Genomic DNA, 24,246 nt, shown 5'->3' on the forward strand with positions numbered 1-24,246 from the left:
TCCTTCTTCTTTGTTTCCAACTTTCGCATTCCAATTGCCAGTAATTATCAATGCATCTTGATTGCATGTTCGATCAATTTCAGACTGCAGCAGATGATAAAAATCTTCTATTTCTTCATCTTTGGCCCTAGCGGTTGGTGCATAAATTTGAATAATAGTCGTATTAACTGGTCTTCCTTGTAGGTGTGTGGATATTATCCTCTTACTGACAGCATTGTACTTCAGGATAAATCTTGAAATGTTCTTTTTGACGATGAATGCAATACCATTCCTCTTCAAGTTGTCATTCCCAGCACAGTAGACTATATGACTGTCCGATTCAAAATGGCCAACACGAGTCCATTTCAGCTCACTAATTCCTAGGATATTGATGTTTATGCATTCCATTTCATTTTTGATGATTTCTAATTTTCCTAGATTCATACTTCATACATTCCGGGTTCCGATTATTAATGGATGTTTGCAGCTGTTTCTTCTCATTTTGAGTTGTGCCACATCAGCAAATGAAGGTCCTGAAGGCTTTACTCCAACCATGTCATTACGGTCAATTCTACTTTGAGGAGGCAGCTCTTCTACAGTCATCGTTTGAGTGCCTTCCAACCTGGGGGCATCTTCCAGCACTATATCAGACAATGTTCTGCTGCTATTCATAAGGTTTTCACTGGCTAATGCTTTTCAGAAGTAGACTGCTGGGTCCTTCTTCCTAGTCTGTCTTAGTCTGGAAGCTCAGCTGAAACCTGTCCTCCATGGGTGACTCTGCTGGTGTCTGAGTACCGTTGGCATAGCTTCCAGCATCACAGCAACACGCAAGCCCCCACAGTACGACAAACTGACAGACACGTGGGGGCTTACAAGGATTAGCAGTAATGTAATGCAAAGCATCTGATATATAGCAGGTGGTCAACGAATGCTAGCTGCTGCCATCATTGATGTTATCCAAGAACAGTACCACAACGACATAAATAGGTCCTTGGAAGATGGCGTTATATCATTAACCCTGGAAGGCCAAAGCAGTTCTGCTCAATCACTAGGGATATACTTTAAGCACTGAATAAATAAGTAAATGACTGTCTGTATGGAGGATTTAGTGCTAACCAGCCCACTAGCATATGAAATACCCCCCCAAACACACCCTATCTTCATAATATGGAAAGGTTCCTTGCTTTGAGGTAGAGGCTGTGGTGGTACAGGTATTTTTGTTTGTTTGTTTTAATGCCCTGGACTTGAAATTTGGAAACCTAGGTTTGAATCCCAGCTCTGTCAACCCTGACAGAGGGCCTCAGTGGGACATCCTGGGCCACCAAGCCCTGAGAGCTTGGAGAGTGCCAGGGTGGGTGCAGACAGTGACACTCATTCCCAAGACTAACCAAAACCTTCAGTGAGGCGTGTGATCAGTACTGAGGACCAGCACCAATTTTTCAGAACATTTGACACAGTTAAGCAAATAAGTTAGCATTTACATTTAAAGTCACTTCTGGGAGGAACAAGTTCAGGAGCTGAGGTGAATGCAGAAGAGCCACAAGCATTCCTAGCAAGGAGAACTAAGAAAGAAAGACCTTGTACAATCCCAAAATAACATGTTTTTAAAGGAACAGTGTTGTCTCTTTTTATTACTGCTATATCCCCAGTGTGTCTAGTTCACTGCCTATCACATAGTAGGTACTCAAAGGTTTGTTCAGCGAATGAATAAGAGGAAGAAAGGAATGAAGGGGAGGGGGAGAGAAAAAGGAAGGAAGGAAGGAAGATATAGGTGATGCGTTTCTTTCAAATGAGAAAAGCTACTGATAGGTCAGATTCTCGTATCAGGAGCAGCATCAAAGCTATCCCTATATTTTGCTTTAATTGACACATAATATGAAGATGTTATTGTATATAGGTACATTTTCAAAGGGAAGAAAAATACATTCTAAAATATTTTGGTATCCCTGAACATGACTGCTTTAAAATTGGTTAACAAGATTCAGAGAGTTCAGTTCCTATTTTTAAAAGAAATTGAAGCTACTGATGGCTATCTTTACTTTGAAGTATTCTGCCTTTTGACTGCTTCAATTTAAAACAGTTTGAGAATAATACATTCTGATTTTTATATAAAAGACCTATTGGCCACATATGCATGGGAAGAAGTTTATGTAGTATAAATGTCTAATATGTTAATAAACATTAACTATCCCAAATATGTATTTACACTCTGAGACAAGCAACATTAACAGACCAGCAGCCACTAGACAGGTGACATACATCTAAAACAAAAAACCCGTTGCTGTTGAGTCGATTCCGACTCATAGCAACCCTGTAGGACAGAGTAGAACCACCCCATATGGTCTCCAAGGAGCGCCTGGTGGATTTGAACTGCTGACTTTTTGGTTAGCAGCCGTAGCAACTCTCAAATTGACAAATGCGACACATAAAGAAATTGAACACCACACATTCACGCATTAGGCGGCCTCTCGTGCAATTTTTTTGGCATTCTTTGTATGAAATACATATTGTTGCACCACAATAAAAATCACATGTATAAGTCTACTCATATTTTCTTTCAGACCTATTGATAATAATTTTTTAAAAAATATATAGCCAGCATTGATTTTTTTTTTTTAATTAGAACATCTCATAACATATTCAGAGCAGTTTGAGAAATGCTGATGTGGGGTAATCCTGGAGCATGAATGATCCACAGTCAGAACAAGCTTTAGGGGTGTGCTTCAATCCAAACAAGACCTCCAGCGTAGAACACCAGAAGAGTTTAAAAGCTCCATTGGGCCATAGTGTTGACTGAGCCTGGGATCCATCCAAAATAGACAGAAAAAACCAGATGAGGCTTTCCAACTCTTCTACAAGTTCCCAACATGAAACTCTCCTTTCCAGCTAGGAAGATACACAACGAGGACATTCTCATCTTGACACACTTGTTCCCACCCCAATACAGATAGTAACGTAACCAGCAACCAGTTGCCGTCGAGTTAATTCTCATGGTGACTTCATGTGTGTCCAAGTAGAACTGTACTACATAGGGTAGTACAACTACATAGGGTTTTCAATGGTTGATTTTTCAGAAGTAGATCACCAGGCTGTTCTTCCAAGGTGCGTTTGAGTAGACTCAAACCTCCAACCTTCAGGTTAGCAGCTAAGCGTGTTAACATTTTGCACTCTATTTCATTCTTAGCCATGTTTCATTTCTATCTCCACTGTGAAGCACTTCCTAAGTACCCAGGCCTCTCTCAGACTTCTACAAGTTTTACAGTCAATGTCACTTACAAGACTACATCCTATTGTTTAGGTTTCCATTTGTGTCATCTTTATAACATTCCCCAGTTAGAGTTTAAGCTCCTCATAGATGTGAACTATGTTGTACGTCTTCATGGGTACCCTAATTAACAGTTCTTTGCACATCCAACAACGAAAAAAAAAAAAAACCCATTGCTGTTAAGTTGATTCCAACTCATAGCGACCCTATAGGACAGAGTTGAACTGTCCCATAGGATTTCCAAGGAGTAGCTGGTGAATTTGAACTGCCGACCTTCTGTTTAGCAGCCAAGCCCTCTACCACTGTGCCACCAGCTCTCCTTGCACGTAAAAAAATTATTGCCATCGAGTCAATTCCAAGTCACAGCAACCCTATAATGCAGAGCAGAACTGCCCTATAGGGTTTCCAAAGAGCAGCTGGTGGATTCGAACTTCTAACCTTTTGGTTAGCAACTGAGCTCTTAACCACTGTGCCACCAGGGTTCCCCTTGCACATAACAGACACTAAAAATATGTACAAAGTGACTAAAAGAATTAATCTATTAGTTTGCTCTTTATTAAGATGTCTGGAAATAAACAGCAAAGACATGACATGAAAGGATTAATGGAACTCCCCAAGGACTTGGTTTATGACCACAGAGTAATTTATGCACCATGAAACCTACATCCATTATTTGCCAACGTCTTTCAGCAGTAAACAAGTCTCCTCAAAGAAGAGCTTATGTTTCTGTTTCTGATTTTATGCGTGTTAACTCATGAGACATCAGTCTATGGTCTACATGAATCTAAAATAATGCTGCTAAATTTCTATTTCAGTTGAATTAAAATAATTTCATTGCCATCTTCGATTACTATTTATGAAGATGCAATGGATTTGGGTGTGGAGGGCCTGCATTAAAAAAGCATTAGAAAGTCTTAACCTTCACTTGGACAGACGTTATAATATGCTACATTCACCTTTCTTCAGTCCCATTTCAGAAAAGGTCCTTTCTTAGCTTTTCTAAGGAGCCACATTCAAACTTGCCCAGAGGCACCTTGGAAGAAAGGCCTGGCAATCTGCTTCTGAAAGGTCACAGCCTTGAAAACCCTATGGTGCAGTTCTACTCTGCACACATGGGGTCACCACAGGTTGGCATCAACTCGACAGCAACTAACAACAACATTCTAAACCAGAGAATGGCAAATCTAAGGGCTTCTATTATACCTCTCTCACCTTCTAGAGCCTATTTTTTTTTTTTTTAAGCCATGGTTAAATGATCACAGGCTTTTTGTTTCTAAGCCTGGTCTTTACGTCAGAATCTGTCTCAATGCAATTATTTAGGAACCATGGCCAACAAATAGATTCGTTATACAAGGTAAGTCCTCATTTCTATTCCTGGTCTAAACCACCCTCAACTCTTGATCTTCCCCTCCACTTTTAAATTCTCGGGAAATCATGACGATTTGGCCGTAGCTATCTGGTATGTTTTGCCTTGATTCGTTTGAGTAAAGTCCACCTTAAATATACCATTGTATCTGAGGGACAGTGATACAGAATGGGAGTTCAAAAGGAAAATACAACCCTTTTGGTGATAATCTTTCTTTCATTGTCTCAGAGATAATATAGGACAAACACACTCCCTCTAACTTCTTTCATGAGCAGAACTTTTCTTTGTTCCTTCCCAAGGTTATGATGTGCTACAGACTGGGACCAAAACAGGAGAGTTGGTGAAAAGAGATAACAAAGGAGGAAATGAGAACAAAAGTTCCTTTAGAAAACCCTAGCAGTTATTTTTGTCAAACGACTTTGAATTTTACCATGCTCCTTAAAAGTGTTTGTCTTCCTGGGTACGAGGGAAGGAATCAGCCTGACAAATCATTCATTCCCCATGTTTATCTTGACGAACACCCCAACCACTCTCCCACTCGGTGACTTAGGAATCTGCTGACATAAATATAATCTTTCTTCAAATCAAGTATACTGAAACAAATGGCTACCCTTTGAAGTCTAAAAGAGGAAAAGTAATGGCCAATAAAATTATTAAGTTAAAGAGGAGAGTGCTTAGGAAAATTTGTTCATCAAAAGAGGAAGCCTGACACCCAAAGACATTAATACACAATTCACAAAAAAGAAAAATGGCCAATAAGCAATAATAAAGATTTTCAACCTAGGAAATAGAAATTAAAACTACCATTAATTTTTTTTGTTTTGTTTTGTTTTCCCTATTACTTTGCCAAGGTTAAAAAATACTGACTACCTAGCATACCAATGTGAAGGCACACCACGATGACGTAGTGTTGCTGGCAGTTTGATACATATTTCCTAAAAAGCAATTTGGCAACACGTGCTGTCTCAGTCAAGGCTCAGTCAGGAGAACAGAAGCCATTCTAGGAAAAACCAAACCCAGTACGTCGAGTCGACTCCGACTCATAGCGACCCTATAGAACAGAGTAGAATTGCCCCATAGAGTTTCCGAGGAATGCCTGGCAGATTCGAACTGCCGACCCTTTGGTTAGCAGCTGTAGCACTTAACCACTATGCCACCAGGGTTTCCTCATTCTGGGAAAGAAGGGGTTTAATACGGGGGCTTGTTCTGAGGCTTGCACCACGGCTGGGAGTCTGCAGAGTATCAATCAGGAAGGCACCTTTCAGGAAATCTGGAAGTGAAGAGATCATAAGGAAGTGAACACTGATGGTATCAGGCGATTCTTGGGAGGATACCTGGAGACGCTAATGACCTTGCTGCCTGCCATGCTGCAGTGGTGATTCTTTTGAGGATGCCCAACGGCCATGGGCAGAACTCCATGTCTGAATTTATCCCAGGGTCTACCCACAGCTGCTGCCAGGGAATGATGGCTTCCCTTTATTCTCCATCTCATTGGACTGCCTCTCACTGGTAGATTCTAAATAAACCCCATATCAAGGGAATCTGGTAAATGTACTTTCTGGCCTTTAAGCCCCTGTTTTACATGGGAGAACTTAGGAAAGCAGAGAAGAACCGAATCGGTTGCCTTTGAGTTGATTCTGGTTTATAGTGACCCCCCACGGTGCAGCGTAGAATGGTAGAACTGCATACTATATATAGGGTCTTCATGGCTGTGACCTTTCAGAAGCAGGTTGCCAGGCCTTTCTTTTAAGGTGCTTCTGAGTGGGTTCAAACCTCCAACCTTTCCATTAGTAGTCCAGTGCTTAATCGTTTGCGCCACCTAGGGACTCCTAGGAAGGCAGAGATGGTGCTGAATATTGATGAGCGGTATCCAGCACCTTTATTAATATTTTAAATATTTCTATCTTTGACTCAGTGACTTCTCCTCTAGGGTTTCAAACTGAGAAATTAATGGATCATGGTACATGGTGCAAAACATGTAAGGATGTTTATCACGACATTGTATTATAACAGAATCAATACTAATATCCATCGAGAGGATTGGTTAAACAAATGAGAATACATTCACACAGTGGAATTCTCACATGGAAGACATGACTAGAGCTCACCAATTTTTGGTCATCCCCATCTTCTAGGCACATAGAAGGCTACATGCCCCAGTCTTGCTGAAGTGAGGTGGCACCAGAGGACCAGGAGCAAAGTGTTATGTTTAACTTCTAAGCTAGGCCATGACAAGCCCCCATGTGTGCTCCAACACTTTCTTCCCTCCTACAGTGACCAGGAAGCTCCATGTTGAAACCAGAGCCACAAGATGAGTCCCTAATTAGGGGTATTTGAGGAAACCCTGGAGGCGTAGTGGTTAAATGCTAAGGCTGCTAACCAAAAGGTCAGCAGTTCAAATCCACCAGGCACTCCTTGGAAACCCTATGGGGCAGTTCTACTCTGTCCTATAGGGTCGCTATGAGTTGGAATCAACTCAATGGTAATGGGTTTGGGGTTTTTTTGGACTCACAGCTGATTTTGTGTTGTTGTTAGTTGCCATTGAGTCAATTCTGAGTAATGGCAACCCCATGTGTGCAGAACCGAACTGCTCCATCGGGTTTTTAAGGCTGTGACCTTTTGGAAGCAGACTGCCAGGCCTGTCTTCTGAGGCACTTCTGGATGGGTTCAATCGTCAACCTTAGAGCTAGTAGTCTAGCATTTAACTTTGTGTTAACAAGAAGTAATCTTTGTTGTATTACAATATTGAGATGTGGGGGTTAATGTGTTCCTGCAGAATAACCTTGCCTATCCCAATACAACTTATCTATAAAAAGATTTCTCCTTTCACCCCAGTAGGAAAATGTACGTATTGTTTCAAGTATATTGCTTTATAAATGTTAAGTTGTCAGTAAATATCTTGAGAGAGTGAATGGATAAAAGCAGATTACAAAATAGCATTTATATATGATTTCTTTTACATAAAAATTTACAATTATACATATGGCGTGTGCATGAAATATGTGCAGAAAACGCCTGAAAAGACACAAGAATATGAACTATGGTTATCTAGGACTGTGGATTTCTGATGATTTTTGCTTTCTTTTTTATATTTTTCTACATACTGGTTGATTTTTATAAAATGCCTATGTACTATATAAATGAGAAAATACATGCAAAGTATTTTTTTTTTATTAATACCAATTCCTGGAACATAATAAGTATTAGCTATTATCAATACCATTATTTATAAGCAGAGGGAATATTTAAAATCGATTCAGAAAACATTTAAATAAACTCATAAATAGATATATAAGCTTATAATTTATTATCTATTTATTGAGTTATTAAAACATGGGACTTAGGCGGCATATCTATCTGGGTGTGATTCTGGACTCTGCCCTTGCCACTGGCATACACCAGCAAGTATCCCTCTGTCAGCTTCAATCGCTGCTATTCGGATGGGCTTTGGACTCAGAATACCGGAATTTGAATTCAGATTTCTTCCCTGCATCTCAGATTCATCATCAGTAAAATGAAACTATAATATCTCCCTCATAAAACACACACACACAGTTGCCATCAAGTCAGAAATAACTCATGGCAACCCCACATGTGTTATAGTAAAACTGGGCTCCTTTGAATCTTCAGTGGCTGATTTTTCAGAAGTTGATTGACAGGACCTTCTTCCAAGGTGCCCTTGGGTAGACTTGAACCTCTAACCTTTTGGTTAGCAGTCAAGTGCGTTAACCATTTGCACATACCAAATAAAAACCAAACATGTTGCCATCGAGTTGATTCCGACTCATAGCTTTATGTTGAGGGGTAATATAGCATATAAGAAAGAACCTGAACTCCAGAACCAGGCTGTTAGGATTCAAACTCAGCTCTGCCACTTGCTAGAAGTATGGCACTGGGAAATTCTCTTCACCTCTCCGGCTCTCAATTTTCTCACCTGGAAAATTGGTATGATGTAAGGACACCCAAGGTGGCCAGATGGGCTAGATGGATGTTGGATCTGTCCCACTTTAGCCATTTTTTCTTTCTTAAGCGAAAATGTCATAATCAATGTGTGTGGATGTGAAAGAGGTTTTCAGAGATGCCCAGAGTAGCAAATTTTAAGTTGAGATGAATGGACCCTCTTGAGCCATTGAGAAGCTGGGGGATGCTAAGTGGGAAGGGCTTCAAGTCCCCCATTTCACTTCAACCAAAGAGTCTCCAATTCAGTCTGTTATGCGTATGAACGGCTCACACAGAGCATGGTGATTTATTGAAAATCTAATGTAACAGCATCTATCAAAAAATTAAACCTGGGTGGTTTTCCCCCCAGCTAATCTCACATAAAGGAACTAAAAACTCATTAGTCCTACATGCCAGGAGAATGACCAGGCACTATTCCCTAATTCTATCTCCCCAATCCTCAGGTTGTAGGGGAAAAAGAAGCTTTTTCTGTCCTTTCCCTAGACACTCCCCGCTCCAGAGTCTGGAAAGATAGATCACCCTAAAGAGGACTCCTAAAGAGACATTTGAAATTCAAAGCTCTAGGCAGATGTTGCAGTTAAGGTGAACCATCTAAAGGGGAAAGAGATGGAGGCATGTGTCTTACATTTTGGCAAGAGAAGTTCCTGGGCTTCAGGGACATTTTGAATCCCCTGGGATAGAATAAAATGTAAATGGTAGATTCAAGGCCAGATTAACCAGTTAGGCTTGCACTGAGCAAGATACAAACAGGCTTAATTTTATTTGCATGCTAATCTGTGGTGAGCAATTTTACATGGGTTTGACCACATCTTTGACATGGTGGGGGACAGTTGAAGTTGTGCACTGCAGATTGGTGGGAAGGCACAATTGGGCCCATTCATACCTTACTTATTGAGTAATCCGGCCCTGGATAGATTCCTTTCCCAAAGCACAGTCCCTCTGAGGCAAGTCAGCCCTCATCAGGGCTGGCAAAGTGGGTGCTTGGCAGGACTTGTTGTCAAGTACATAGTCTTAGAAACCTCAGCAAAGATGCTTTGTAGCTGAGATGGGGAAAAAAGGAAGTGAAGCAGCTAGAAAACATGCTTCAAGATAGATCATGAGGCCAGGGTGAGAGCCATAGCCACAGTGACCACTGTCAACTGATGACCATGGCCACATTCACCCCAGAGCCTTGTCAAATATAAGAGAAACACCACAAGAACAAGAATAATAAGATAAATGGGAAAAAAGAAAACTTTATGGAGCTCAGTTCTACTCCGTTACATATGGGATCACCATGAGTTGGAATCAACTCAACGGCTGTGGATTGGTTTTGATTTTTTGGGACTTAAAATATTCCAAGGAAAATAAAGAGCAGATAGCAGGACTCTAGAGATTAAACTCTCATTATCACTTTTGTCTGAGAGTTCAGAAAGAAAGATGGAACAAAGTCACTGAAGCAGAGCCAAAAGCCACTCTCATTTTGGTACAAGCAACTCCTGCTGCCTTTTTTCCGTACAATTTATCATGAAAGTGTGGCTTCTGTCCCAGGGCATAGGGGAGGCTGGAACTCAATTTCATCCACCTCTTTTGAAAAAATGACCATGGATGACCCTGGGAATTAAACCAAAAGAAAAAAAAAAAAAATCACATCCCATACCAGAAAAAAATATATATATTCATAATTTATATAAAGGAGACAAGTACCACTATTCATTGTCTGGTATTGAGGAGGTCCCTAGGCAGCCTGAAGGCAAACTTTCCTTTTAGAAAACTCAGGGATGTATTAAGTGCCTTTCCTAATGACAAAAGCACGTTTCCCTAGAGCAGTGGGCACTAGGAGTCTTGGTCTTCCTTCCTTCTTTCTCTTCAATGAATTATCTCCATTTGTGATGCAGCTTCACAGGCAATGGAGGGTAGGGGGTTAGAAGTGAGAAGCTAGACTATTTGTGTCAAGTTAGATACTCATACCACACATACCTCAAAATAAAATATAAATGGATAATAGATTGAAATATCCAAAATAAAACAGTTAACACCCAGAAACAATAGATTATGTAGCTGATATAGTAGGACTTTATAAGCATAAAAGCAGAAACAAAGAAAATTTTAATAGAATTTTTCACAAAGCAGTTTACATTTCCTTATATCAGTAAATATTATAAATAAAATTAATAGGCAAATAACTAACATAGAAACTATTTACAACATTTAAAATAGACAAAAGCTATCCATAACATATAATTAGTTCTTATAAATCAATAAGAAAAACCTCCAATAGAGAAGCAGACAAGGGACATAAATGCTCAACTTTCAAAAATAAAAATGATCCATGAGCACTTAAACAAAACTTGGTCCTCATAAGTAATCAAAGAAGTGCTGAAATAATCAATAATATTCTCACCAAATGAAAAGTTCTTTTTGGAATTACAAACTCTATGCTGGTGAAGCTTTTGAAAAATAAGTCGTGAAAATTGTGACTTTTTTTTTTTTTAAGACAAATTTATCGCCTAACTGAAGACACAGTATAGGGTTGGCAAAAATGGGTTCAGCCAAATCAAGAGAAGCCCAAAGCGAGGACTTTCTGCCTTTGAACACTCAAGTCACCTAGCAGCTCTACCATAACTGCCACGCATTGCTTTGGAGGACATACACTGAGGCTCTTCATGTAAATTCTTTCTCCACCCCAGCACAGCATCTCTACCTTTAGGCTAGATCCTACAGGAATGGCAGTCACACACACACACACTCAGTCTTCTGCGAAGACTAGAATAATGGCTAGTCTGCATGTATCTGTTATGACACAAAACCTGAGGGCAAGCCCAGCCACGGAGAACCACAGCGATGCATATCAAAATTCTTGAGAGTTCATATTCTTGACCCAGTAATTCTACTCCTGGATATATGATCTAAAGAAGTAGAGATTCAAACAAGAAGTGTGTCTGAGAATATTTATGGAAGTATTTTTATTATTATTACTGAGAAAAACTGGAAACAATCTAAATGTTCTATACTTGAAGAATAAACTCAAACGATGAAATATTAAATAATTAAAAATAATATTTTTAAGGAATACCCAGGGAGAACTTGGGTGAAGTACCAAGGGAGAGCTTTACACCTGGTATAATCAGTAAATGACCCTATCCAGAGTAACGCCCCTTCTCAGACCCTCCCTTCATCAACTCAGTGGGGATGGCAATCAGCTTTATACAGACCTAAGCCACTGCTCTGACCATTGCTGAAGTGCTTTGTTCAGAAGGGTCTGAGGTTGAGGCTAGGTTCAGTGGGCCTGGAGGCAGGAAGGGAATAGTCATTTGCCTTCTCTAAGCCCAGGTATGGAGTAGTGGTGCATCAGTGCTAGAATTCTCACCTTCCACACAGGAGACCTGAGTCTGATTCCTGGCCAGTGCTGATCCACCATCCCTCTGTCAGTGGCGACTTGTCTGTTGCTATGATGCTGAACACGTTTCAGCAGAGCTTCCAGACTCAGACTAGTACAAGCTAAGAAGAAAGGCCTAGTGATCTACTTCCGAAAAAACAGCCAGTGAAAGCTCTATGTATGGATCACAAAGGTCTGGCCCCATTGTGCATGGGGTCCATGAGTCGGAATCCAACTGACGGCAATTAACAACAACAAACCGGTAAGGGAAGTAAGTAAAGCAGTCCTGGGGGGTGAGGGCATGCTTTATCTGAAGAGAACAGCTGATCTTCAGCTCCAGGTGACTGTTGCCATGCAGGAATTTGTGCACAAATATGGCATATCTTCCCACTTTTCAGAGAGGCTGGAAACCTTGGCCTATGTGAAGTCTCTTGACTTTAATGTTTGGCAACTATTTAAAATTTTTTTTAAACACAAAGAAGGCTGAATAGAATCTGCCTGCAGCCAGATGCTTGCCACAGGCTGCCAGCTCACAACCTCTGCCTTGGGTACACATAATCACCATGCACGTCACCTAAGGGGTTTGCTTGTTTAGTCTCTCTGCCAGAGACAAATGATGCCCTGCAACTTCATAAACCTCTCTCATTGTCTTCACTGGCTCCGTCCTTTTCTACCGGGAAGACTGTCTCTACAGCCAGGTTTGTGTCTGCTTGTCTGACCTGCTCTGGTTCTCTTAACTCTAGTTCAGATAAACACAGTTTCCACCCCAAACTCTGTTCCTGTTGCTCTTACCCCTCTAACATCTATCTTCTTGTGTGTTTGCCAGGGGAAGGCCGCTTTTCTCTTTGAAACCCAAACCACCTTGACAGTTCTTTTTATCTAATATTCTTTGAATTACATTGATCAGTGCGAGGCTGAATTTCTTTCATTTGACTTTAACTTGAGTAACCTTCTTTTGTATCAATCAATTCTCTAACACATTTCAAGTCTGGGTTTTCCTTTGGCCATTTTTCTTTGGGAATAGGTTTCTCCAGGGGACTATGCCCTTCACCATACGACCATGAGCCAGGAAGCTCACTGGCCTCCTCTTCTCTGAGGGCTCTTCCTCCTTTCTGGGATCTTTGATGAGTAGCCACACTGACTTACACAGGAGATCATTCAATACCACATAACCCTGATCACCACTGTGTCAATCTGTTGTGACTCTCGGGATGTAGTGATGGCATCGGTCTACCCGAATCCTAAAATGTGACTGACATTCTGCTCTCCACTGGGAGGGGCTACTGACTGTGACTCCATGACTTTAAACAAGAAAGAAGGGCTTCTGGGCCAAGTCTAAGACACAGATATCCCTCTACAGAATAAGAGTTCTTTCCATATGTTCTCATCCAGTTCATCTTTTCAAAAGCTTGCCCCTGCTCCCAGAGCCCTGGAGCCAACACAGCCTGCCACATCAGAAACACAGACACTGACACACCCAGACATGCACTGCTCGGCTGAAAATTCCTTTTCACTCTTAAATCCTTTACTTCTTTCCTGCCTCAAAATGGATGGGCTACAGACACAACATAGGAATCCCTGGTTGGTACAAATGGCTAAAGCGCTCAGCTGCTTGCCAAAAGGTTGGAGGTCCAAGTCCACCCAGAGGTGCCCTGGAAGAAAAGTCTGGTGATCTACTTCTGAAAAATCTGTTTTTAAAGACCCCATGGAGCACAGTTCTACTCTGACACACACAGATTCACCAGGAGTTGGAACTGACTTGATAGGAACTATTTTTTCAATATCAAAAAAGCCAAACCTGCCATCAAGTCAATTCCGACTCACAGCAACCCTATAGGACAGAGTAGATCTGCCCCATAGGGTTTCCAAGGCTGTAAATTTTTAAGGAAGCACACTGCTACATCTTTCTCCCACAGAGCAGTTGGTGGGTTCGAACCGCCAACCTTTTGGTTAGCAGCCAAGTGCTTTAGCCACTGTACCACCAGAGCTCCTTTATATATATATATACAGATATAGATACACACACACACACATACACACACAACAAAAAAATCTCCTGTTCCCTGTCTGTAAAAGGTGACTCACAAAGCATATTACATGACCGGACTTGAAACTGAAGAGGATGTTAAATAAAATTATTTTGTTTAGTTCTTTAAACTCTAAAGAACTAGAGATGAACTAAATAAAGGCACACATTTCAGTGCATTTTATAAGCATAAAATAATAGTAGGCAATAACTAAAATACCATAAAAAACACATAAAACAAGCCTGCAGAAAACACAAATAATCAAAAACTATCTTCCCAAGATACCGAGAGGACAGACAAGGTGAACTAAGATGTACTATATATTCATTCTATGGTTATTCTACACTTGGTTAAATGATGCTGTTTACACTTACAAACCCATTGCCATTAAGTCTATTTTGACTCACAGCAACCCTACAGGACAGAGTAGAACTGCCCGATGGGTTTCCAAGGAGCAGCTGGTGGATTCAAACTGCCGACCTCCGGGTTAGCAGCCAAGCTCTTACTCACTGTGCCGCTGGGGCTCTTACAGTCAGAGGAAAACCAATAATGCCAAAGTAAGATTAAGGACACTGGTAGGGGGCAGGATGGAGGAGGGTGAAAATTAGCAAGAGGGAATGCAGACCTGGGGACCTTCTGAAGGCTATCTGCCAATATTTGAGCGTCCACTGAAACCTGAGTTCAGCAAACAGAACAGTGGATGTGAGCAAATTTAAAATCAAATGGCTACTTTACTCAGTGACTGGTAAAGGATTTTGCTTTGTTTTGTTTTATACACTCCCATGATAAGTTAAAAAGAATTTAAATTTACATCTTACTACTCTGTGCTTCAAACACTGAAGCCTTCAGGAGTCTCAATATTATAAGACACTGAAATATTTTATTTGCCCTATTTTGTTCCCAATCATACAATCTGAACTATGATGGCAAAACTACAGCTACTTATTGTTACTTATTATCAAGTCTAAATCTTGTGTAGTGGTTCAAAGAATCCCCTCCCTGGGGAAATTAAGCCTTTCACCTAAGAACTCATGCAAGCCCACCTGAAAATGTCATCTGTGTCTTTCCTTGGGATCCAGAGTAGCAAATCCATTTCCCCTGTCACCACAAAAATGATCTCAAGTACTGGTGGTCACCAGCATTGCCTTTACTTATTTTTGAACTTTTCCATCATTCTTTCTGCTCTCCATCATGAGAAAGTAACTAGCTTTAAAGTAATAGACATTATCCATATGTGAAAATAAACTGAAATATTCAAAGCATAACTCAGCCAGCATCAAGACTATGTTTATTTTGAAGCAACATAAAGCTTCGTCTTATTTCAGAGAGGCTCTCTTCCCAAAATCATGTTAGTTCTAGCTTTTGGTTTATAGATTTTGTGTTTGGTATTCAAAGTTAACATCCTAGTTGATTAGGTATAAAACAATATTAGCAGCAGCAACTGCCATTGAGAAAATGAGTTGCTACCCAACATTTAGTCTTAAAAGTCAAAAATCTATGAGTTGACTAGATGATTTAATCTAATTTTAAACGAACTGCATTAAAATAAATTAAATGCTCTTTTCTCTTCAAGTTGCAAAACATAAAAATACCATACACTGTAGTTTGAGAATGACTGTTCTCATTTCATTCAGGAGATGGTGTGGTACCTTTAATTCCTTTATCAGTATTATCCCAGACTGACAAATGGAAGACCAATTAAGGAGAAACGAGCATGTGTCTTACTTATCATGGTTTTTTTTTCCCCTCTGAAGATTACTTACTGAAAGCTGTTTTGCAATATTCACCAGAAAAGAGTGTTTAAAGCCAAGAAATGACAAAAAGGAAAGTAAAAGACCTAGGGGAATCCATGACATGTTACAGAGGCAGGGACAGAGTCAAATTTACAGTTCTTCTGGCCTATTTCTTTGTTGCAAAACTTTTTATTCTCACAGAGAAGTGTCCAGCTGTCCTTGATATTTTTTTTTGTTACATGAGGAAATGATGACCTACATTTTGTTGAGAAAATGATCAGTCGAAAAGTATTTACTGAACACCTATTATATTCTAACACAGTGCTGGGCCCTGAGAACACACTGGTGATAACAGAGACAGGGACTCTATCTACTAGACAGCCAGCAAACTACTGGGAAAGATAAATAATCAGGACATTATTTAATTTATTAAATGTAAAAGGGTTGAGTTTTATATCACAGCTCTAGGGATCATAACATGACATGCTACATGCTATAACACTTTGGCTTCCAGCACAAAAACAGAAGGCACACTCAAAGAGATAATGGGGAGACATCAATAAAGGAACTGTTTAAAAGATGTGGGCAGGTTTTGGGGCCCTACAAGGAAGAGTGCAGTACTCCAAGATAGTAACAAGGAATACTGGAGCTCTATAAGGTAATGGCACGGTACCCTAGGCCTAATGACAGCAAGGAGTCAGCTATTACCAACCCAACTAAAAAAGAAGAGAGAACCATGGTTATAGAACCTGGAGGTTCTGTGGAGAGGTATGTCTGATGGGAACAGTAGTCTTTAATGGAGGAACACAACCAAGCCTCAGTAACCCGGCAGGTGTGAGCTGACAAAATAAATACGCCAGCCTCACTTTCCTCCATCCTTCCTTCTGTTGGTGAATACAGCTCCAGGACTAGGCACAACATTTAAGGAGGCCCCCACAGTGCCCTGGGCGCCTCACTCCCTTCACCAATATACCAGCCCTGGATACCAACTAAGGCCAGAAGGCAAGAGCAGGGATGAGGAAGGAGAGCAAACTGATAAGAGAATATCAAGAATATCTAGTACGCCTGGATATGTGATATTTTCCAAATCAAATAATATTAACTCTAAGTCTCCCCCGACCTGGTTGGTGAGAAATTCAATTTCAGTAAATGTTTAGCACCCTTTATCAACTTCACTTCTAGAATCCTAGAAAGTCGTAGCAGAAATATTAGGAAAGGGAGTTATTATGGACTGAACTGTGCCCCCCAAAAATGTGTGTCATCTTGGCTAGTCCATGCTTCCCAGTACTGTGTGATTGTCCACTCTTTTGTCATCTGATGCAATTTTCCTATGTGCTGTAAATCCTACCTCTATGATGCTAATGAGGAGGGATTAGAAGCAGACATGTTAATAAGGCAGGACTCAAACTTTTGAGATATAAAAGAGAGAAGTGAGCAGAGAGACAGGGGGACCTCATACCACCAGGAAACAAAAGCAAGAGAAAAGCACGTCCTTTGGACCCAGGGTTCCTGTGCTTAGAAGCTCCTAGTCCAGGGGAAGATTGATGACAAGGACCTTCTTCCAGAGCAGACAGAGAAAGCCTTCCCCTGGAGCTGATGCCCTGAATTTGGACTTGTAACCTACTAGACTGTGAGAGAATAAATATCTCTTCATTAAAGCCATCCAGTTGTGCTATTTCTGTTATAGCAGCACTAGATGCCTAAGACAGGGGTCAAATCTTAGTCAATAATTGCTGCCATCTTTACCTTTGTGTGGTCCCCTCAGACTACTCAGTATTTATTTACTTTAGGCATTTACATAAGTAGGAACTACCTATATTATTATTTTCTTAATATCCACTTCAAGTCAATTTATGTAGTATGAAGCAATATACATAAAAATCACAATTTTGACATACAAAGTATATATTTTTCTCATACACATTTTAAATGAATGAGTGAATGAATAAATATATAAATAAACGAGTAAATAAATAAATAGCTGCCTAAAATCTGCCTGTGTTGTTACATTGATAGGACATTTTTCACCCACTTAGTATCTCAGCACAGTGTTATCACTCCCAAGCACATCTACCCTGGACAAGCTCAGGGACATGTTTCTTAGGAGCTGCTGTTCTTAAGCGCCACAGAGTCAGTTCTGACTCATAGTGACCCCATGTATAACAGAGCAAAATGTTGTGTGGTCATCCTCACAATAGTAGGTATGGTTCAGCCCATTGTTGCAGCCACTGTGTCAGTCCATCTGATTGAGGGTCTTCCTCTTCTTCACTGACCTCCATTTTACCATGTATGATGTCTTTCTCCAGGGATTGATCTCTCCTGATAACGTGTCCAAAGTCATAGACACAATGTCTCACCATCCTCATTTCTAAGGAGCATTCTGGTTGTACTTCTCCCAAGACAGATTTGTTTGTTCTTCTGAGTCCATAGTCGATATTCTTCGCTAACACCATAATTCAAAGGCATCGATTCTTCTCCAGTCTTCCTTTTCCATTATTCAGCTTTCTCATGCATAGGAGGCAACTGAAATTACCATGACTTGGGTCAGGCACATCATAGTCCTCAAAGTGACATCATTGCTTTTTAACACTTTAAAGAGCTCTTTTGCAGCAGATATGGCCAACGCAATATGTCATTTCATTTCTTAGCTGCTGCTTCCATGGACATTGATTGTGGATTCTAGTAAAATGAAATCCTTAACGACTTCAAAATTTTCTCCATTTATCATGATATTGCTTATTGGTCTAGTTGTGAGTAATCATCTCAGATTCTGATTCCAAAGCTGCCTCCTTCTCACTGAGATACCAAGCAGGACATTGGTTTCTGCCACCTTGACCATGTTCCCCTCAGTCTCAGAGGTCATTCTTCCTTTGCTTCTAACTCTGGCTATCAAAGCACTAGCTTCCTCTCTCTTCTCTGTCAAGGATTCCTGTTAATCCTCCTGAACGAACCCAAACTTTAAGAGCTCCTAACTTGGTGTTCTAGAGAAAACGGCAAGAGAAAAGACTATCTCCTTCACTGGGAAGTTACAGGCATTTGAGGATTTGATGGTCAACATATTCACCAAGGAAGGCTGGAGCCTAGGACTAGGCAGCCCCTGCTTTGGCAAGTATTCCCATGTCTTATGAGGTATGAGAATAAGACTAGTGGGTAGGGGCAATGGGTACATATAGATATTGACCAGAATGGATAAAGAACCAATGGCCTGAGGGGTTTCACTGATGCTTTGGGGCTGCTAAAGAATCTTGGTACCACCACAGGGAGGGGAGACCTCAAAATGGCTGAAACTGACTTTTCTGACAGCCCACTGAGATGGGGGTCCAGATTCAAATTTAACTGGGTTTAAACGAAGGGTTTTTATATTTTTTTTTACACCAAAAAAAAAGCTCCTAACTCTCCCAGTTCAAGAAAGAAGTCAGAAATTTAGAAACACAGTGCTGGCTTCTCTCTCATGGGTTGGGAAGGGAGAATGGAGTCACTAACACTACTTAAAAGTCCCTGAGTGGTGCAGTTAATCCCTCCACTACTAGCCAAAAGGTTGGTAGCCTGAACCCACCTAGAGGCACCTCGGATGACAGGCTTGGCAATCTGCTTCCAAAAGATCACAATCTTGAAAACCCTATGGAGCACACAGCTCTACTATGACACACATGGGGTCGCCATGAGTCAGAATCTACTTGACTGCAACTGGTAACAACACCACTAACAGTATATGTTCTTCCTAATAGTTCCGACTGTTTGGTAAATAATAACAGCTGTTTACAATGAGATAAAGAGTGGTGGAAAAAGTTGCCTGGAGGTCAGGAGATGACCCTCAGCAACTACCAGAACACTGGCCGCAGGCAGCCTGGAGAAAAGTATGGAAACGTCAGAGAGCATAAGCGTGGCAGGCATCTTGTAGCTAATCTTGCAGAAGAACTTCCAAGTTTTCTTGGTATCTTACCTTTCACCTCTGCTAATGATGATAAACTGTTGCCTCACGATTCACAGCCATTCTTTCACAATTGCGTGTGAGTTTATCACTATTACCCTCAAACAACAGATAGCAACTAAGGGAATAAGAGGATGTGATCTACTGTAAAAACTCACACGTGTCATTTCGTTTCAGGGTGATATTCACATCTAATTGACCAGGTTTCTGGGGTTGGACCACCTGAGAAATATGTATAGCAATAAAACTATTAATGGTTTAAAAAAAAAAAATACTGAAGGAAATAATTGCCACTTTGCCCAAGAACTGTGGATGCCCCTGCTCTAGTCTTTCCCACTTGAGATCATCACAAAAAGAGTTGAGCTAGGGTAACTGGGGAGTCCCTGGGTGGCACAAATGGTTAATGTGCTCAGCTGCTGACTGAAAGGTTGGAGGTTCGAGTCTACCCAGAGGCACCTTGGAAGAAAGGCTTAATGATCTACTTCCAAAATATCAGCCATTGAAAACCTGATGGAGCACAGTTCTACTGTGACACACATGTGGTCACCATGAATCAAAGTTGACTGGATGGCATCTGGTTAGGGTAACCGGAACCCAGCGAGAGCTGATAACCTAGAGGAGGGATGCACTGCCTGGCTGGGATTGCAGTCAGGGATTGCTACTGGCAAAGAAGCATCACTGATATGCAGAGGCAGCAGGGAAGAAATTCTCCAAGTTCTTTCTCCTTCTACCTGCCCATCTCCTTCTTCTGAACTCTCATTGGCCAAACCTAATGAGAAGCTAAGCAGAAAGGAAGGAAGGAAATGAAATCCCCAAGGATGGGCCTCCCAGGACATAGAGCAGGAAAGAGAAGAACAAGCTCAAGATGGATGGGCAGAGGTAAGATATTTTCAGTTACTTTTATCTTCTCTGTTTCTGGCTCTGGAGATCCACTTAGCTCATCTAAACCTTACCAGGATCAGAAGTGTAGTTAGGAGAGAGGAGAAAATGGTCACTGTCCCTGAGAAAAGTCTACAAAACTCATGTCTCTTCAACAATTTTCAAGGTAACATACCGACATGGCTATAAAACTATGATATAAAGACATTACAGGAAGAAATGTGAAAGTGACCATGAGACTCATAAAATAGTATTAAAGGTGCTTTTCATTACAGTTTATTCCCTTAACCATTAACGGTAAAGGCACAGAATACTGGGTTAGTAAAGAATATTCCATAGTAGGATAGCAAATGAGCATTTTTAGAAAATCACCCTTTCATAAGCACTCATTTTAGAATGTATGGGACACAGAGATCACCATCCAGATGCCCCATCATGAATGAAGGATGTTTTCCCCCAGATACTAGGAGTGCTGTTGGAGTTCTCTGCTGTCAGTCCCCTCCACAGATTGACTGCCTTAGCTTAACGAGAATGCTATCAAAGATCACGTACCCTTCTTCCCATTCTGGAATAATCCACATCCAATAACTGATTAACATAGGACTATAAATGACCATCCCTCTCAGAACTGCAAATAGTTCTCAAGAGTCATGCCATCTTCAGAACTCCTCATGGAGTTAGCCCTACTTATCCTTTGCCCCAAACCTCCTTCTTTCCCTTCTGTTCCACAGGCTGATTCCAAGAGCACTCCCTAATAAAAGTCCTAGATGCTAATCTTCATCTCAGAGTCTGCTTTCCTGGGAACCCAACCAGCATTACATACAGTCCTTAACAAATAAACACTTTGATTTCTCTATATTGTTCAACAAGCATCCTATTGCAAAACAACAGGACAAAGGAATTATTTTCCTGCCAGAATTTCATTAAGCTCTGCACATTAGCTTCCTGTTTCCAAATTTCTTGTTTTGCTCTTAAAATGTACTTGGGAAAATAAACGGGCTTGGACATTTCAAATAAAGAACAAGGCACACTAAGTCTTGGACCGGAAAACTAGAGTAGAGGGCAAAAAGGACAACCAAGGGCTGCGTTAAAAAGGGATGAAGGAGAATGAAATAAACTCACAGGTTTATACTCTCAGTGAAGAACACACTTAAAGTGAAAGGCAAATGCCTGCCCCCGGGTTCCTTGGCCCTGGAAATCCACTCCTGTTAGGAATCAGAATCCTTTTTCCTCTGTGCTTATACCATAGCAGTATGCCAGATTGGACATGGGTAAAAATTTCCTCCATGCTTTCTGACTGCCAACCTTAGAGGATGTAAAGGATAGAAAAGTCAAGAACCTTCTTTAGTGATGGATGATGGGAAAGGTCAGTTCTGAAAAACGCGATGATGAAATCAATCATATTCTGTGAAAACAGAATAATAATGGTTAACTTTTAAGTGTTAACTATGTGCAAGGCACTGTGCTAAGTGCTTTATCCACATTTCATGTAAGAAAAAAAGAAGTGCTGAGAACTATAAGCCATGTATTGGAGTAATTTCAGTTACTAAATGATTATGGATATCAAAAGACAAGAAATCAAAGAGGAGCTATAGTGGCTTTACAATGTGTTAATTTCATGTCATGGATTGAATTGTGTCCCCCCAAAATATCTGTCAACTTAGCCAGGCCATGACTCTCAGCATTGTGTGATTGTCCACCATTTTATGAGACTGTCTGCCATTTTATGTGATTTCCCTATGTGTTGTAAATCCTATCACTAAGATGCAGTAAAATGGATTAGCGGCAGTTAGTAAATACTGATGAGGTCTACAAGATTAAATAGTGTCTTAAGCCAATCTCTCTGAGATATAAAAGAGAGAAAGGAGCGGAGAGACAAGGGGACCTCATACCACCAAGAAAGCAATGCTGGGAGCAGAGCACATCCTTTGGACCTGAGGTTCCTGCACAGAGATGCTCCCGGATCAAGGGAAGACTGATGACAAGGACCTTTTTCCAGAGCCAACAGAAGGAGAAAGCCTTCCCCTGGAGCCGGTTCCCTGAATTCGGACTTCTAGCTGTGAGAGAATAAACTTCTTTTTGTTAAAGCCATCCACTTGTGGTATTTCTGTTATAGTAGCACTAGGTGACTAAGATACTCACTTGGCTGAACCATATTTCCCAAAATTCCCTTTCCTGTATGTTTTGGGCTAGAGTGAGCTACAAGGGATACTTTTACGAGAGATCTGGAAGGCAGTAAAGCAGTAGTCTTTTTGTAGCTTATACACATTGTCATTTATCTGTGGTTCACCTCATTGGTATGAGAGAGTAGCTAGACTTGACCTTGCTCCCCTTTCTTCTGGATCCTCCTTCATCTTTGTGGTTCACCTTGCAGTGATAGGATGGACCCCCCCACACTCACAGTTTAGTTCAGATGTTGAGACTGATGACACTACACATGCACAGAGAGGGTTTGAAAAGGTTTAACACTCTCATAAGGAGGTTTTCTAGGAGATATAAAGGCAGGCTCCCAAGAAGATTGAATAATTGCTTGAGAGAGAGCAGGTAAAGGAGACTGGTTGGGTTGTATGATGGTTAGTGAGTAGGTTTGGGGTGATGGTTTCTGCGTGAAGGCTGGAGCTTGTATGGTTTGAACTTCCTACCACTGTCAAAGGAGGGAGTTTCAGAGAGTTTCCAAAAAGCAGCTAGTGGATTTGAACTGCTGATCTTTTGGTAGCTCTAAACCACCGTGCCACCAGAGCTCCACTATATATATATATATATATATATATACACATATATACCTCCTAGGGATTCTGCTTTTCTGATTAGCCCTAAATGACATGGGAACCCCAAACCTTACTTGTTTAGGGATGGGAACATGGTTCAAAAAATAATAATTTGAAAGCCCATCTCTAGCAATATGATATTCCTATTCAATATGTCCGATGGTTTTCAATGGCCCCCTAGTTAAGTACAAACTTTGATCATACATTTTTACCCTGTACTCCAACCAAACTGGCATGTTAGCAGCTCTCTGACCAGATGGCCATTTTCACACCCAAAAAATGCAGTGGTCTGGGAAGAAGGCCAAGGTCATAGTCTTCAGCCCAGTCACTACTCAGGTGAGAAACCCTGGCCAATCTTACCTTGCTGACTATGATTTCCTCATTTGTGTGGTGGTAGGGGTATGGACCCCTTGGGCAATCCTCCATGTTAATCAGACTCATTTTGAAAATTATGAGATCATGTGTGCAATTTATAAGATTTTTTTTTTCTAAAGGAAGATTCTATACCCTGAGAGTATCTACTTATTATTAGAAACCACTTTCAAGGCTCTCATTACACAGTGTACTTTCTAATTGCAGGTCACTGGTTCATTGTGTCGGTCATGAGATTTACCTGTGATTAATTTCTTCCCATTTCATTTTTCTCTTGCTTCCCTTACTTAACATATTAAATGCCATTGCAATTTCTACAATGCCCAGTTTGGGCCACGTGAAGATATTTTATACTTGGGAACAGGATTTAAAAGTGCCAGCATTTAAAAGCTCAAGTTCTTATCAAGGCAAATGATTATAGTCATTTGTGTAATTCTTATTGACACTTTTCTTTAACTTTGGTCTCCAAGTTATAAAAATTAATGTCTATAATTTGCTTTATGGTCCCATAGAGAGGGACAGCAAAAAAAAAAAAAAAAGGAAAAATACCTTCTCCATCAGGGAGTGTGGCCAGAACCGATCATGTGAGTGAAAAATTCATGCTAGTC

This window comes from Elephas maximus, chromosome 15 (assembly GCF_024166365.1).
Source record: "Elephas maximus indicus isolate mEleMax1 chromosome 15, mEleMax1 primary haplotype, whole genome shotgun sequence".
Classification (NCBI taxonomy): Eukaryota; Metazoa; Chordata; class Mammalia; order Proboscidea; family Elephantidae; genus Elephas; species Elephas maximus.